General features: G+C 44.3%; 1 protein-coding gene across 1 annotated transcript in view; it reads left to right on the forward strand.

Annotated features, from left to right (window-relative positions):
* The window catches only part of brsk2a (BR serine/threonine kinase 2a), a gene marked incomplete at both ends in the record, with an annotated part of 318,021 nt that overhangs the window by 160,479 nt on the left and 141,054 nt on the right, over positions 1-16,488 (forward strand).

Consider the following 16,488-nt stretch of genomic DNA (forward strand, 5'->3'; position numbering starts at 1 on the left):
TTCACTTATAAATGGATAAATAAAGTCTACTGTAGTACTTGGAAAAGTAAGGGACGACAATGGCTCTGGAGGTAGAGCGGAAAGTTCGCGGGTCAATCCCTCCCGTGAATGAGAGAATGTAATGCACATTGTAAAGCACTTTGAATAAAGGTGCTATATATATATATATATAATATACAATATCTCTGCTGTCGGGCAGAAACCTCTTATCTCCATATTCTAACTTTTTGTGTTTTTTTGTAAATTAATGCCCTACTTGATCATCCTACAGCGTCACACAAAAGCATCCAAAGGAGCAGATCCTTTGAGCTTGTAGATCTGTTACTTTTGCTGTTTTTGAATTTGAATCCTGATAAGTATAACAGTTTTGGACATACATGATGGGATTCCACCCGACAGAAACAATTATATAAATGCAACATGTACCATTTAAAAGTAACTTTCCCCAACACTGGGTGTCAAAACCTTGTCTGTAAAAATGCTAAATTAGATTTATGCAGAATCAAAGAGTTCCAAAGTCAAAGACCTGCCTGGGTGTGACATTTGGCCCACTATAGACCCCGCCCACTCTCTGAGTGGAATGCCCCTCTTGGTCTGGTGTTGAAATGTGAGCCTAGGACTTTATTCGGTTCAAAAAGTACCGTCCAATGAGAGTCGGAGGTGGGGGTGGGTCTAACGACAAGCCAATCAGCGAATATCTGCTAAAACAAGCTGTGCGATGACGTCAGATGTAGGCGGATCCGGGGAACTCTTGTGATTGGTTTAGGGAAAGTCGAATCCCCTCCCCCTTGTAACCGCCGACACTGCAGCCAATTTCAGACTGAAGCTCCACGCAGCTTCAGGCTGATAATCAGGCTAGCAGTGGATGGCTTCACTTCACCTGTTGAGCTACTAGAGCTAACAAGCAAAATGACAGAGATGCAGTCTACTACTTTTTGTTTAATGCCTATGATTTGCTTTGGGAGTTCCCTGTGTGTCGCGGCGGTGCCAACCCTGTTGCCTTCCCTCTGAGCGGTGTATCCAGGCGGAGCAGCCAAGAAAACCTTTGAGTGGAACCCCCTGAGAAGGGGGAACCTGTACCTCTCCCTCCTCGGTTAAACTGCTGGAGCTCTTCCGATGCTAGCTTCCGGATCGTGACGATCCGCGGTCGATTTATCATGGTAGTGCCGGGACACCCACGGAGGAGAGGGTGGGAGCTGATGAGCAGAGGGACCCCCGACTGTGAGACTAATTTCCCGGGCCATCGATCTGACAAAAGGGCGAGGATGAGGGGGAGGTGGGTGTGGGGAGAGGAGAGGAGAGGAAGGAGAATTTGGGCCTGTCTGATGTGTGATCTCCAGCTGCTTGCCCTGTAAACACTTAACACACTGCTGGTGCAACCATCCAACCAATTTGATTTAATGCGTTTATAATAAACCTTTTTGGGGGAAAATTTTTAAATAGCTATTTGGTGCAACTTTTATGCGACACCGTATTACGACAAAGTATAACACATAGAGCTTAAGTGGTTACTCTGTTAGAATTTCTTTTGTGTCATTATATGAGAACAATCCAAAAAACACGCTACTCGATTATTCAATCAATCGGAAAAGTAATTGATAGTAGCAGCCCTACTGTAAACGCGTACGTACACACACACACTAGTGAATCGGCCTCATCCAGTACTGGAATCCATGCTGGGAGGGAGAAGATCATTACTGGATGACTTCATCTCCATCTGGAAGCAACTTGGAGAGGAGAGGAGAGGAGCGAGAGCAAACGGAGAAGATCAAACAGAGATATCTTCAGTAGCACCTCTCTCTCTCTCTCTCTCTCTCTCTCTCAACCCCATGTCTCTGAGAAAGCCCTGAGCCAGCGCAGGCAGATGGTACTAGCTTATCGTCTCTGTCGGGTGGAAACCTTATATGTCCAAAACTGTTATTTTCCAGGATTCAAATGAAAAAGTAGCAAAAGTCAAGCTATCAACAAGCTCAAAATGCGTTGCTTCGCGCCACGAGCTTGTGGATCTACTACTTTTGATACTTTTGTGTGACGCTGTATTATGATCAAGTAGGACGTTCATTTACGAAAAAAAAACCACAAAAAGTTAAAATATGGAGATAGGAGGTTTCTGCCCGACAGCTACTGTACGTTATGCTGGCTTAGCTTTTCTCTCCCCCAAGGCGGCGGCTCAGAGAAGCTAGTTGCCCTCCGGCTGTGATCTGCCAGCAGCCCCACAGCTCCAGCGACCTAACCCCCAACCGCAACACCAAGGCCCCCTAACCTGGGATCAGTGTCTGAGTGGAACGAAAACTTTGCTAATAGGGTTTATCCCCCTGCTGCAAGTTGCTCTCTCTATAGCCCAGTGGTTCTCAAACTTTTTCATGTCAAGGACCCCCAAATGGATTATGAGCTTGAGCTTGTACCTCCAGCAGGTATTGTATTAGTGTAGAGACCTTGTCTGGGGGTTTTCAGACCTGTATCATCGATGGCCGGAGGTCTAGTGAGCACAGCACACACAGCTAGCTGCACAGTACACAGTCCACTCAGAGTTAAACTAAGGACACTCAGCATTGTACTGTACAAACACTGTCTAGAGCACACAAGGACAATGAACACGTAGAGAGAGAGAGAGCGCTAACAGTATAGTGTGAAACAGATGGAAAATATACCTCACGTTTTGCTCAGTTGTTAAGCTATACAGTACATCTCCATAATCCGTATTATGGTAAAACACAAACGTGCTACTAATATATAATTAGTCACGCAGCACACAGTAGGCTATATCTGCACAGTATTAGGTGTAAGCTGGTACATAAAACTGTATTGTCGTTCCAGCTAAGGAATCTTGACTGTTTACGTTCGGTTCCAAATGAAGTGAGCTGCGAAAAATGCTAAACAACACGTTGATGATGCGAGACCCAGGCATGAGTACTGTAGAATCACATGATAGCGGGGTTGACATCTTAAAGAAGACGTTTTCACATCTTGCAGTGTTTAATGCAGGGCTATCATCTATTCTCTTTCTTTGCCGTCATCATGACGTATATATATCTCTCTGTTCCTCCTCCATTCCATTCCTCTTTTTTTCTCCTGCCCCCCCAGTGATGTCTTATGCCTGAGTTAGCTGCACAGTGACAGTCGTGTCGCCGACCGACAATAGGAGATCTGCAATCTCACAACATGTTGCGGATGCAACACTTAGTGAGCTTGTAGATCTGCTATTTTCATATAGATGCTCATACACCTCTCTCTCTCTCTCTGTTTCTGTTTCTCTCTCTCTCTCCCCTCCATTTCTCTGTCACGCTAGGCTGGCATCAAGTCCCTTCATAGGTTTCTAATCTGGTTCGGATCTAAAGCTGACACGTAAACGGTGCGTGGGTGTATATGTGTGGGCAAATACACCGGATACGGATGGTAAGCGCCAGACTGAATCAAACCAGGCTTTTCACACCAGACCACAGGTGTGAGCTCTACTGTTACCCATGTCTCCTTCTTCTCATTGGTTAACAGTAACCCTCCACCCTCAGTGCATTCTATTCATCTTTTCTTCTCTGTCTCTTTACAAAATGTTCAGTCAGCAGTGTTCCACCAGCCAGCACCAAGCCACAGCAAACGGCATCAGTATTGAATGCAGATTGTTCTGCGGCCCAACAAGCCGACAACAACACAGCGGCTTTGTAATAATGCAAGCTACACCCGAACACAAGACAGGGGATTTGAGTCTTGAGTAGAATTCAATGCAATGTTCATGAATCAGGGGCGAGGATAAGAGATTGATTGAAATCATTCTTTCACTCCTGACAGATTCTGACTAGAATGCTTTAGTACTCTCCAATACATACTTTTTTTTGCAGTGAGCAGCACAGCTTTGGAATGATAACTCTGGCTCAGACATGAATCAAGTATTTTCTCCCATTTGACAGATCCAAATGAAAGGAGTTTACATCTGTGTAAACCTGTGATGTGATAATGAAAGTTGATTCTGATTCTCATCCCAGATCAACCTGTGCGTGATAAATGCGGAAACATCCTGTTCCTTTGCTTTCACGTTCGACACATACAGCTCTCTGTATTCCATTTTAAGTTCAGAGGATTCTGTGATAGCGATTCCCTGTTTACACCCGCAATCTCCCTAATATCCAATATCCGACGTGAGATTGGTGCATCTACTGTATTATAAGGTCGCTCTCAGTATATCTGTAATTCAATTTTTCAGCATGGTACTACTGATACAAATCAGTCTCATTATCTTCAGCAATGTGGTCAAACACACAACGTGCGGGCGTGGACGCACACGCACACAGACGCACACAGACGCACACACACGCACACAGACGCACACAAACATTTGTATGCGTGGCTGGCAAATGTAACTGTTGCCACGGTGACAGTTGCTGGGTTACACAGTAAACAGGGCCAATCTCATGCTATCTGCACAACTTCTGATCCCTCAATTTTGTTTACTATTATAATCGTCTCTGTTGGATGGAAACCTCATCCAAAACTGTGACTTTTCAGGATTCAAATTCAAAAATAGAAAAAGTAGCAGATCTACAAGCTTGGACAAAGGACAGATACGCACGTACACACCGAGATTTCACACATTTATGGTAGGATGTACTTTTTGGGATGTACTGGCAAGAGAGTGCAGAAAGTGGGGTGCCGATGGCCTAGTCGTGGTTAACTTAAGACGCATAACATCTTAGTATGAAAAGGCGCTTTTTTAAAAAGCGCCTCGAATGAACCATTAGGATTGAGGGCGTATGTGTTGTGGCGTATGCTTGTTAGTGAAGGAGATTGGAGGGCGACTGATGCCGCTGCCTGTAAATGCACTCTCGCTCCTTCTGCAGCGTGACTGCCTGAACGATCGCGATGCTCAATATAGCATTTGACACAGCAACAAAGTAGGCATGTAGAAATCAGTTTTTCCCACGTGCACATCACAGTACCAGCATGATCCTTGCTGAAGTACAATTTTGATTTTTTTTTTTTACTTATTTAAAATGTTCAATACTTTTACTTCTACTCCACTAAATCTCTGAGGCAAATCTACATCTCTGAGGCAGATCTACAAGCTCACAACGTGTCGCGATGCGATGCGTTGTGAGCTTGTAGATCTGCTATTTTCAAAAGATTTTGAAAACATTCTGCATAATGAGTACTTTTACTTTTGGTACATTAAGTATATCTTGATGCCAATACTTTGTACTTTTACTAAAGTAAATTCTGAATACCGGACTTTTACTACAGTATTTCTACATTGTGGTATTGATACTTTTACCCAAGTAAAAAATTTGAGTACTTCTTCCACCACTGCCAGCATGATCCTTGCTGCTGCCTAAGGCCAGTGACGGAGCCGTTCATTTAGTCCCCTGTTGTAACATGCTGTCTGATTGGCAGAACTCATAAAACCTCCCACCTTCTTCTCCACATCGACCTCATCCACATGCAAATGTATGCGTGCGCTACCTCTTCAGAACCTTATCACTTCCACGGCAGGTGTGGGGGCGCGCCGGCTGCAGACCGTGTCCACTGCTGGCCCCAGGCGCCGCAGGCCACCCACGCACAATTATGGAGCAGACAATAGTTTAGGTCAATTAAGTCCAGAATGTCAGGACAAGCGCTGCGTGGTTCTGATTACTTCTGCTGCCAAGGTGAGGCGGCGAAAGCCCCTCGTGGTGTTGCACAATTAACTTTTAAGAAATGCCGTTTTCATTGTTTGCATGTTTACATCAAGTTTAGTTCGGAAAGACTTCCTTTACTTCTAAATGCATTTTCGAATAGACTATGTGTACAATAGGGCATAACTGGTTAACCTATTTAGACCTGGAAAGCCTATACGTTGTCTTACCTTTCAATCCGGGAAAGCATCTGCCGGAAATATCATCGCTGTCGGGCAGAAACCTCTCATCTCCAAGTTTCAAATGTGTATGTTTTTTCATAAATTAAGGCCCTACTTCATCATCCAAGAGTGTCGCACAAAAGTAGTGCAAACAGCAGATCTACAAGCACACGATGCGAGGCCTATTTTCAGTATTTAAAATCGTTTTTAAGATAATTAAAAAAGGAACGTTTTGGACAGGTTTCCTTCCACCCGACAACAACGATATATAGCAACATGATTAAAATAATTATAATAATTTGAATCAAATATATTTTTATACAGAAAACTTAGATTAGGATTCAGAGATGGAATCGGCCTCAGGTCTAAATGGGTTAATGTAACGTATGTTTTGTAACAATCATCTAAATCTACAAACTAACTAAAGTTTTCAAAGAATTGTAGTGGAGGAATATTTACAATATTTTTCTTTGAGATGTAGTGGAGGAGAAGTATGAAGCATTGGGAAAATTACCTTACTCAAGTAAAGTAAAAGCACCTAAAAATTGTGCTTAAGTAGCGGTACTTGAGTAGATGTACGAGTTACTTTCCGCCTCCGCTGAACACATGGTAGAGAGGGCTGTCAGGACGGGTTTTGCAACTTTGGTCTTGAGATGATGAAAGACAATTATTTTTGCAGCCGCAGTGAACCCAGACAGTGAACTCATTAGTAGATCATTGCTGGCACTTCACACGGCACAGCGCAACAAAAGGCCATGCCAGAACGCATTTGTGTGTTTCGGGAAAAAAAAGGAATTATCATTTGTCAGTCGGTTGCTATCACTAAGTGATTAGTTTCTCAAGACAAACGAGTTGGCGCCCACAATTTCACAAAATGCGCCCGTCTAACAGTCTACTTCGGATGCTCTGAAAATGAGTGGGAAATGAAGCGGATATCACATCAATTCCCCCACTTGATTGATTGATTGAATTCATTTGGCGCACATCAGCACTTCCATAACATAACACAACACAATGTCACCGAGGATAAAACACAATAAAGCCCTGAGACTTATTTCCATTGTGGTCCTCTAAAAAACATACAAGAAAACTATTACAACATAAAAAAAACAACCACATGTAACAACACTAAGACATTATCGTTACTGCTGGGCAGAAAACTTTTATATCCATATTTAAACTTTCAGTGTTATTTTCGTATATGAATGCCCTACTTCTTGATCACACTACAGCGTCACACGAAAGTATCAAAAGTAGCAGACTCGCAAGATCGAAACGTATCGAGCTTGTCGATCGGCTAAGCGATTTTTGAATTTTAATCCTGAAAAGTAACAGTTTTGATCATGTGAGGTTTACACCCAACAGAGACGATATGCACTTTGGTCATGTAAATGACTACTACTGAAAACCAAATTCATCGAAGCCAATATAGCTGCCTAGCAGAAATTCTAAAATAAATTGACAGCTTCCAGTTCTCAACTGTTTCCGGGCGGAATTATACAGACTCTCTGTAGTGTTTGAAGATTTGTGGAAGAAACGGTTTGGCTTGAGAGATTACTAACAGATCGAACTGAACCACATGATGGAATAAACGTGTTTGTTTATCAAGCGAGGTTGAGATGGTTTGGGGCATGTGAAAGGGAGGGATGCCAGGTAAGAGGAGAAGAATAAGGCCAAGGGGAGGTTTATAGATGCAGTGTGAGACAACATAAGATGCAGAAAACAGAACCAGATTGAAACTGACGATCTGCCGTGGCGACCCAGATGGGAATTAGCCGAAAGAAATAAGAACAAGCAGTTCATCAAGCCTATATTGTTCACCACTACTTCAGCTCTCTCTTTATCACTCTCTCGCTTGTTACTTACCAGGAATTGGATAAAAAGGAACCTGTGTCCCAATGGAGCCGATGTAGCTATTATTTCGTCACAAGCTCTTGTTAAGCTGTTGTTAAACCCACAGACAGACTTAACCACTACCACTTTCATTTTTTTTCAATAATAGCTAAAATAGCACTACGAGCTCACCGCTTGTAGATCGGCTATTTTAGATTTCTACCCGGACAGCGCCGATATCTTCTTTCTCATTGGTTCTTTCTTTCTTTCTTTCTTTCTTTCTTTCTTTCTTTCTTTCTTTCTTTCTTTCTTTCTTTCTTTCTCTCTCTTTCTGATCTCAGACTCAATCAGCCAACGTGCTATGCCTCTGACTGTTTTCCATCCTTCTCTTTTGAATGACCAAGGCAATCAGCTCTGCTTTCACTCACCACCTCCTTGCAAAAAAAAAGAAAAGGCATATTATTCCTTCCCGATATTTTTATGTCTAAGCCCTACGGGGATTTCAGAATGGCCGACGGCTCCCCAGTACCCATGCACACACGCACAAGAAAACGCCATTGTACTCAAAGTTCTCAATCGGCGTCTTCCCCCCCGCGGTCCCCTCCACATCAGATCATTAATCACAAAGGCGTATGGAAAGTAGAGGAGCTACCGAGCCGGAATGGAGGCCGCGGGGTCAGTCGATGTTTGGCCTCCCTCCTCTCCTCTCCTCTCCTCTCCTCTCCTCTCCTCTCCTCTCCTCTCCTCTCCTCTCCTCTCCTCTCCTCTCCTCTCCTCTCCTCTCCTCCGGCCCCGTGGTGGTGGAGTCCCTCTATGGTGTCATTATTCTGACACTGTTGTGAAGGCAGGAGCTTTTGAAGCTATTGATTAGGGAGGAGGGATAGGAGTGTGGGATCGATGCACTTGCTGATTCAGTGGTGTGGCAAACTAGGGTTGAGACGCAACAACGGGCTGATTGTGTGTGTGTGTGTGTGTGTGTGTGTGTGTGTGTGTGTGTGTGTGTGTGTGTGTGTGTGTGTGTGTGTGTGTGTGTGTGTGTGTGTGTGTGTGTGTGTGTGTGTGTGAATCAGTTAATATATGAGCTCATTCTGACACTCGTTAAAGGAGCGGAGCATCCGTCCCCCGGAGACGGAACACCTGCACCTTTTAAACTCATCACCACCACACACACATAACCTACACACGCACATGCACACACACACGCACACGCAAACACGCACTGACAAGGCAAACAATAGGGACATACAAAAACCCGCTTTTTATGATGTGTCTCCTAGAAGGCAAGCCGTCTAGAAGATTGTGTGTGTGTGTGTGTGTGTGTGTGTGTGTGTGTGTGTGTGTGTGTGTGTGTGTGTGTGTGTGTGTGTGTGTGTGTGTGTGTGTGTGTGTGTGTGTGTGTGTGTGTGTGTGTGTGTGTGTGTGTGTGTGTGTGTGTGTGTGTGTGTGTGTGTGTGTGCGTGTGTGTGCGTCTGTTCGATCAGCGCCAGAAGTCTTGTGTATGCTAACAGTAGGCCAAAGAGGAAGCAGATCCTTGAATATTTTTCACATAATGGTGAATAGTTTTTGGGGGGTGATGAACATTTTTCACTTTTTGTGAATTGATAATCTCAGTTCCACTGTGCCGCCGTCCCTCCTTATTTGGGCAAAGCCTGATGTAATCAATATGATGAGATCCACAGGGAAGCCATGCTGTTATTAGATCTCCTCTTGTTTTAATGTAGAATACTGCTTGGACAAACAGTATTAAAGTTAAATCCAATACACACGCATGGATGCACAATATTCCTAGCTGCTGCAGTAATCCTCTGTGTGTTTTCTCTGTGGTTCTCTGATCCTGAGTCACACGTTTGAAGCTGTTCAAAGCCAGTGTAGCCCACCACCACCCCCATTTCATGGACAACTTTCACCCTACTTTAATGCTCCACCTAGTACGCTGCTCCAGCCACTCTAATCCCACTATGCCAGCAAAAGTAGCAGCTCGAAACGTGTCTCCAAAATGCGCGTTTTCAGCTTGTCGATCTATTACTTTTGCTACTTTTGAATTTGAATCCTGAAATGTAAACGTTTTGGACATATGCGGTTTCCACCCCACAGACGACATACTAAATGTCTATGGAGATATTAATTCCCATTGAAATGAGAGGTCATGCACGGCTTCCGTTTTTCCTTTTTCTTCTCTGTTTTATAGCTACAGTATGTTGATAACATAATGTGTTAATATTCTATGCTCTGTTGATGAATTGAATACATAGGACCACCTTGGAAACAAGTCCCCGGGACTTTTTTGTGTTATCCTTTTAGCCATATTTTAACTGTTTACTTTTTTTTGACTAATAAGGTATTCAATCAACCAATCAATTCCAGAGCGATGGCATTTAGCACAATATGCTCTTAGTTTAAGCAACTTAAAAGTGCGAAATAGGAGCAGAGTAAGAATGAGCTAAGGTCAATAAATAGAATAGTGAGAACAATTTATGTCCCAAAATCATCCCCATATCAGCTGTGATCTGGCTTAGTCCTGAGCGTCGCGGTCATTTACACAAGAGAACGTGTCGCAGCCAGCGTGACATATTAATCACCCTTGACAGGTCAATAATAAAGTCAAAGCCTCATGACTACGGTATGTGTTAGCCTGGGTGACACACAGGGAGGCTGAATGAATGAATAAGCACAGTGCCAGTGTTGACCTACTGTATACTGTAGCTATGGTCCATACTATGGACCATAGCTACATTTTAGGTCAGGGGTCTTCAACGTTCTTCAGGCCAAGGAACCCTCGGCAGTGTTTCTCAAACCTTTTTTGTGCCAAGGACCTCCCAAATTGATATTTGGCTGCCGACCCCCCCATCAGAAGAGATGATTAAATCTTCTCTATATATATTTTTTTACACAAATTTTGTGTAAAAAATATATATATCTAAATAAGTTCAACATTTTCAAACACTTTAAAGATCTTTCAAAAGATTTCAAAAATAGCAGATGTACAAGCTCGCAGTGAGCTTTATCTTATTTTTATTTGAATAGCCAACCAACGTATACATGGAAAAAGGGCTTAAAATGATTGTGATGCTGTACTAAGTGGAACCCCACTTTAAGAACCAATACTTTTCGGGCCACGATCCAGAAAAGATTGAGAAGCATTGTCCTACTGGTGGACAATCACAGACAGGTGAACATCATGTTGTTCCAGGAGATTGCACCTGGTTGTGGGGAGAGAGAGACTCCAGACTCTGGTCCATACTGTTGTTACAAAGAGAGAGGGAGAGAAGTGATATCTTAAAAAAAAGACATCCAGGCTATGTTGTTGTTGGGGAGTAAAGGAGATATATCGCTGCTCTGATGGCCAATGCGTGGCTTGTTATTGAATGTGACACTTTTGAAATGTTACTGTGGGACAGATAGATACGCCGCAGGTTGCGCTTCACATTTAACATTTTTCCCCTGTCAACCGTGACGGAATCATCCACAGGACTGTTTGTGTCCGTGAGCCCATATCTCTCTCTCTCTCTCTCTCTCTCTCTCTCTCTCTCTCTCTCTCACCAACTTTCTCTCTCTGCCTCTCTCTCCCTCCCCTCCCCCCCCCCCCCCCCTCTCTCTCTCTCTCTCTCTCTCTCTCTCTCTCTCTCTCTCTCTCTCTCTCTCTCCCCCTCCCTCCTTCTCTGTCTGTCTGTCTGTCTGTCTGTCTGTCTGTCTGTCTGTCTGTCTGTCTGTCTGTCTGTCTGTCTGTCTGTCTGTCTGTCTGTCTGTCTGTCTGTCTCTTTCTTTCTTTCTCTCTCTCTCTCCCTCCTTCTGTCTGTCTGTCTGTCTGTCTGTCTGTCTGTCTGTCTGTCTGTCTGTCTGTCTGTCTGTCTGTCTGTCTGTCTGTCTGTCTCTTTCTCTCTCTCTCTCTCTCTCTCTCTCTCTCTCTCCCTCCTTCTGTCTGTCTGTCTGTCTGTCTGTCTGTCTGTCTGTCTGTCTGTCTGTCTGTCTGTCTGTCTGTCTGTCTGTCTGTCTGTCTGTCTGTCTGTCTGTCTGTCTGTCTCTTTCTCTTTCTCTCTCTCTCTCTCTCTCTCTCTCTCTCTCTCTCCTCTCTCTCTCTCTCTCTCTCTCTCTCTCTCTCTCTCTCTCTCTCTCTCTCTCTCTCTCTCTCTCCCTCCTTCTCTCTGTCTGTCTGTCTGTCTGTCTGTCTGTCTGTCTGTCTGTCTGTCTGTCTGTCTGTCTGTCTGTCTGTCTGTCTGTCTGTCTGTCTGTCTGTCCGTCCCCAGCCAGCACGCCCACGTGGGACCCATATGGGTTCAATGCGGGCTACTTGGGTACCAAGTGGGCATGGGCTTGAACTGGGCAAATTATGAGGGTCCCACATGGTCTGCATATGGGCTAACTGGGCTAACTGTCTCTCTCTCTCTCTCTCTCTCTCTCTCTCTCTCTCTCTCTCTCTCGTGTGCTGGTGGGGACACAGAAGGCGTTGGAAGCAGAAGAGATGGATGTAGAGCCATGTTAACTTTCCCTCTGTGGTTGGCAGGCAAATATGTTCTCTTTTAATGTATTTATCATGATTACAGCCTGTCTCCCTGGCAACCATGAACATAGTGTTCCCATCATACAGACCTAATGGGAGTCTGGGACTTCTCTGTTCCTCCCTTCCCAGCGTTCGTTCAGCCTCCCTCCCCTCTCTCTCTTTCTCTCTCTCTCTATCAGTGGTGTAAAGCAGTGGTTCTCTACCTGTGGGTCAGGACCCCCTGGGGGGTCCCCACATGATTATGTTTTTTGGGGGAGGTCCCCAGATGACATTGAATTGGCAACTTGGACTTTTAAGACTTTTTTAATGGCCAAAAAGAAGAAAAAGACCATTACTGCATCAAAAGTAATCAACAAACTATACTAAATTGAATACCTCAACTCCTACATGCCACGTGCTTATCAGGACGGGGGGGTCCCCGGTTTAAATATGATTATTTTGGGGGGTCACAGCCTCAAAAGGTTTAGAACCACTGGTGTAAAGCAACTAAGTACTTTTACTCAAGTACTGTGCAACTTGCACTTACACCCTCCATTCTTAGTCAAACGGGCCTGAGTTACAACTGTACTTGGACTGCTTTTTTTCCGTCTACTCGACACCAAATCTCTTCGCCAAAGATAGCAGATCTACATGCTCAAAACACGTCGCATTGCGACAGTGGGTGAAATTCGTTTGTGTGCAAGCTCCATCGTTTTTGTTATTTCCATAAGAGAAAGGGAAGAAAAAGAAAGCCTGACCAGCCTGACGACAGGCGGTGATCATGCCTTGTTCAGCAGTCTGACGATTTACATTTTTGTTCAATGTTTTTATTAACGCAAGAACAATGGCTTCCATTATAGCATGCAAACCTTTCAGGAATAGGAAGTCTGCTGTTTCTATTAGCTTGGATTCCCCATCGATGATGTCACCGCTAGGTGGGTTTCTGAACTGTCCACAGCCCTCTTCTGAGACACAGACCAGGGTAGACAAAAGATTGCCCCATTTTATCATGAGCATTAGTGAGGACCAATTATATGAAGATGGGTTGAAAATGGGTGAAGTGGTCCTTTAAGTAAAAACATTATAGTACTTCTTCAACCACTGCTCTCTCTCTCTCTATTCCTCTCACCCTGTTAATTGTTCTTCTCTCTCTGTAGACCAAACCCCCCCTCCTCACTCATCTATTTTGTTTGTTTTGTTCTTCCTCCTCTTTCCACCTCGCGGCCCCCTCCACTCCCCAAAGTGGAGGCCCGCTCTTCATTATTGCTTAATTATCTGCATGCCGGCCATTTGAATAATGCACTCGTGTGAAATTTTGATCATTTGTTTCACAAATTCCCAGCCCTCTAGCCTCAAGTGTATTTACAAGCGTAGGTCTCTGACTTCTCAGCACGCCTCCCCTATCATCACGTCTCATGTTCTCTGTGTGTTTCTGTGGTGTTGGAACACTCGTCTCTCTGCTCTTGCGTATCTCGCTCTGCGTCCGTTTCATACACAGATCAAACTGAGTAGGAAAGGCAGGGAGAGCGAGTGTTGGACCCTGGGCCTCCTGGGGGAATCTAAATAACAACAAAAAGACAAGGGGCGACACAGTTGGAAGCCCAAAATGAAACGTTTATTATTTAAAACAAACCAGCTAAAAATAACAATGTGGTGTGGTGATCAGTAGAATCAGTGCGTGTATGCATGTGTGTGGTGTGTGTGTAAATGGTGTTGCATGGAGTGTTTCTTAAACAATTACCCATTTTTGGGTCACGGATCCATTTGTATGGGTCGTGAGTAAATATCCCTTTTTTTTGTTACAAATTGTTTAAAAAAAATTCAAAATAGAAAGAAAATTACAAAAAGAAGAATTTAAAGCAGCACTATGTAACTGTTTAACAGCTATATCTTATATTACGCTCCACACGATTATAAATTACATGTTTAAGCAATAACAATCATCCTTCCATAAATGTATAGACTCAGGGGGGTCCCTGCTAGAGGCTTGACTGTATTGCTACGTATAGGGGAGACAATGAGTTTCATTCTGGCATTTGCCAAGGCACCAAGGCGGAACTGGCAGTCAAAGCGAAGACTGGCCAATCACAGCACGTCCTCGCCGGACATGCTCGTCCTGCCACCTGCCTCTGATTGGCCTACCGAACGCCCCCTTCTGTCACGCACGCGGAAGCTTGTCTCCTCTAAAATGGCACCCGAGATACAGACGCCTCAGAGCCGGAGGAGGCGTCTACCTTTATATGTCTATGCTTGCAGAGACACTACATAGTGCTGCTTTAATACATTTTCAAAATAATCTAAGAGATCCCATTAATTCAAAAACACTTAAAGAATTTCTCTTTTGGGTCTTGGGATAAAAAGTTTGGATCAACCAAAGTGTTGAAAGGAGTGCATGGGTAGTGAGGAGATAGTGAAAAGCCTTCAGGAAGGCAGGGTTTTGAAAGGGGTGAACACTACCGTGCCCAGGTGCACCAATCACCCTGGTGACTCTATCACTGCCCTTTCAGAGCCAGCAAATTTCTCTTTTGGGTCTTGAGGTAAAACGTTTGGGTCCCCAAACCTTTAAAGAACCTTGGTGAAAATGGTTCTTCTATGCCATAGAAGAACCATTTTCACCAACATAGAACCTGGGGAACATAGGGATGGCCCTCTCTGAAGAACCAGTTTTGGTTCCAGCTGGCACCTTTAGTTTTCTGTGTAGAGCGAGCGGTACGCCGCAGGCCTTGCTGTGTCAGCTTTCTATCTCATCATGTGTTGTGTGGTTGCACTCCAACATGTGTTAGGTAATGAGCTGTCATATATTCATTATCTAGGAATGGATTGTTCAGCGCCTTTCCATTTGCCGGACAGGCGGACACCCAGGCTTTGGAATACCTTGCCTGAGGATCTGAGGCTAGCAAAATCAGTGTCTTCTTTTAAAGGCCTTTTGTTAGTGGTTTTATCTTTGTTATTGTGGTGTTATAGTTTGTAGTTTTTTTGTTTTTTTTTAAGATATTTTTTTTAGCCTTTTCTGCCTTTATTGATAGGAAAGTAGGCTGACAGGAAATGGAGGAATATGGGGGTTGACACGCTGCAAAGGTCGTCGGGATCGGAAGTCGAACCCAGGACACGTTGTCAAGCTGGATTACCACCCTATGTGGTATGCACCTGGACCGCTAGGCCAGCGGGTGCCCCGTTTATTAGCTTATTTTACCCACAGATTTGATTTGCCGTTTTAATTCTTATGGCTATATCATGCTGCTCTTTTACCTTGTTCTGTAAAGCACTTTGTAACCTTGTTTGAGAAAAGCGCTAAACAAATAAATTCACTCTCATTATCGTCACACAAAAATTGGGAGATGGGTGGGAAGCGAAGTTGTCCACTTCATCCCATGTAAGGATATGTGTAAACTGCACATAGCCGCCATTGGAGAGACCAAATAATTGAGCCAGATCATTTCCCTGCAGTATCTTTGGCCATCGGGGGAAATCAACAGTAGCACGATTGGGTTGTGTGTGTGTGTGTTTGTGTGCATGTTTGTGCGTGTGTAATTAGTCGCACACGCGCACTCACGCTCTCACACTAAGTGGCCCAGCATTCCTCTCTGTAAGAAATGGGAAGTCATTGAGGAATCCCTGCATGTTTTGTTTTCTATAGTGTTTGTGGTTGTTGGTTTATTTAGGCCAGCAGGTGACATTTACTTGTGAGTAGATGAAGCTGGAGAAAAGCTGTTTTAGTTGTGCACCAGATGCAGTGGTGGATGGACCCCTCTCTCTCTCTCTCTCTCTCTCTCTCTCTCTCTCTCTCTCTCTCTCTCTCTCTCCCCCCCCCCCCCAGTGGATGCTGAGCTGTTTGTGTGGGATTCCCAGTAGTCCTGACCTCACCAGCCAAGCTCTGTTTCACAGTAGCCCTGATTATCACACACTCCTGTTAGTGTGTGTGTGTGTGTGTGTGTGTGTGTGTGTGTGTGTGTGTGTGTGTGTGTGTGTGTGTGTGTGTGTGTGTGTGTGTGTGCGCATGCACGCTCGCTCACGTGTGTGTTTATGTGAGTCCCTTAGTCTATAAATGCTGTGCTGTGAAACAGAGGCTGTAGCATATTCTTTTTTTCTGCTGTAGTCGTACAAATGCCACATTCTAATTTACTGTACTATACATGGCTGTGGCTGGTTGGTTCATTCTTGGCATTTCTGAGCAACAGTGAAGTCAATAATGAGTCCCCATTCAATGGCTGGTCATCTGTGCCCTGAGGGAAGGCTATACAGTACGCAGCATGATGTGTCACAGCTAGGCTCTTATTGTCTGTCCATGGCTAACTCGAGCGGACTGCATCAAAGCAGTTTAGTGCATTATAGGGATCAATAACACCAATGTCCT

The sequence above is a fragment of the Gymnoscopelus braueri genome (assembly GCF_963280865.1).
Source record: "Gymnoscopelus braueri genome assembly, chromosome: 9".
In the NCBI taxonomy this organism is placed as follows: domain Eukaryota; kingdom Metazoa; phylum Chordata; class Actinopteri; order Myctophiformes; family Myctophidae; genus Gymnoscopelus; species Gymnoscopelus braueri.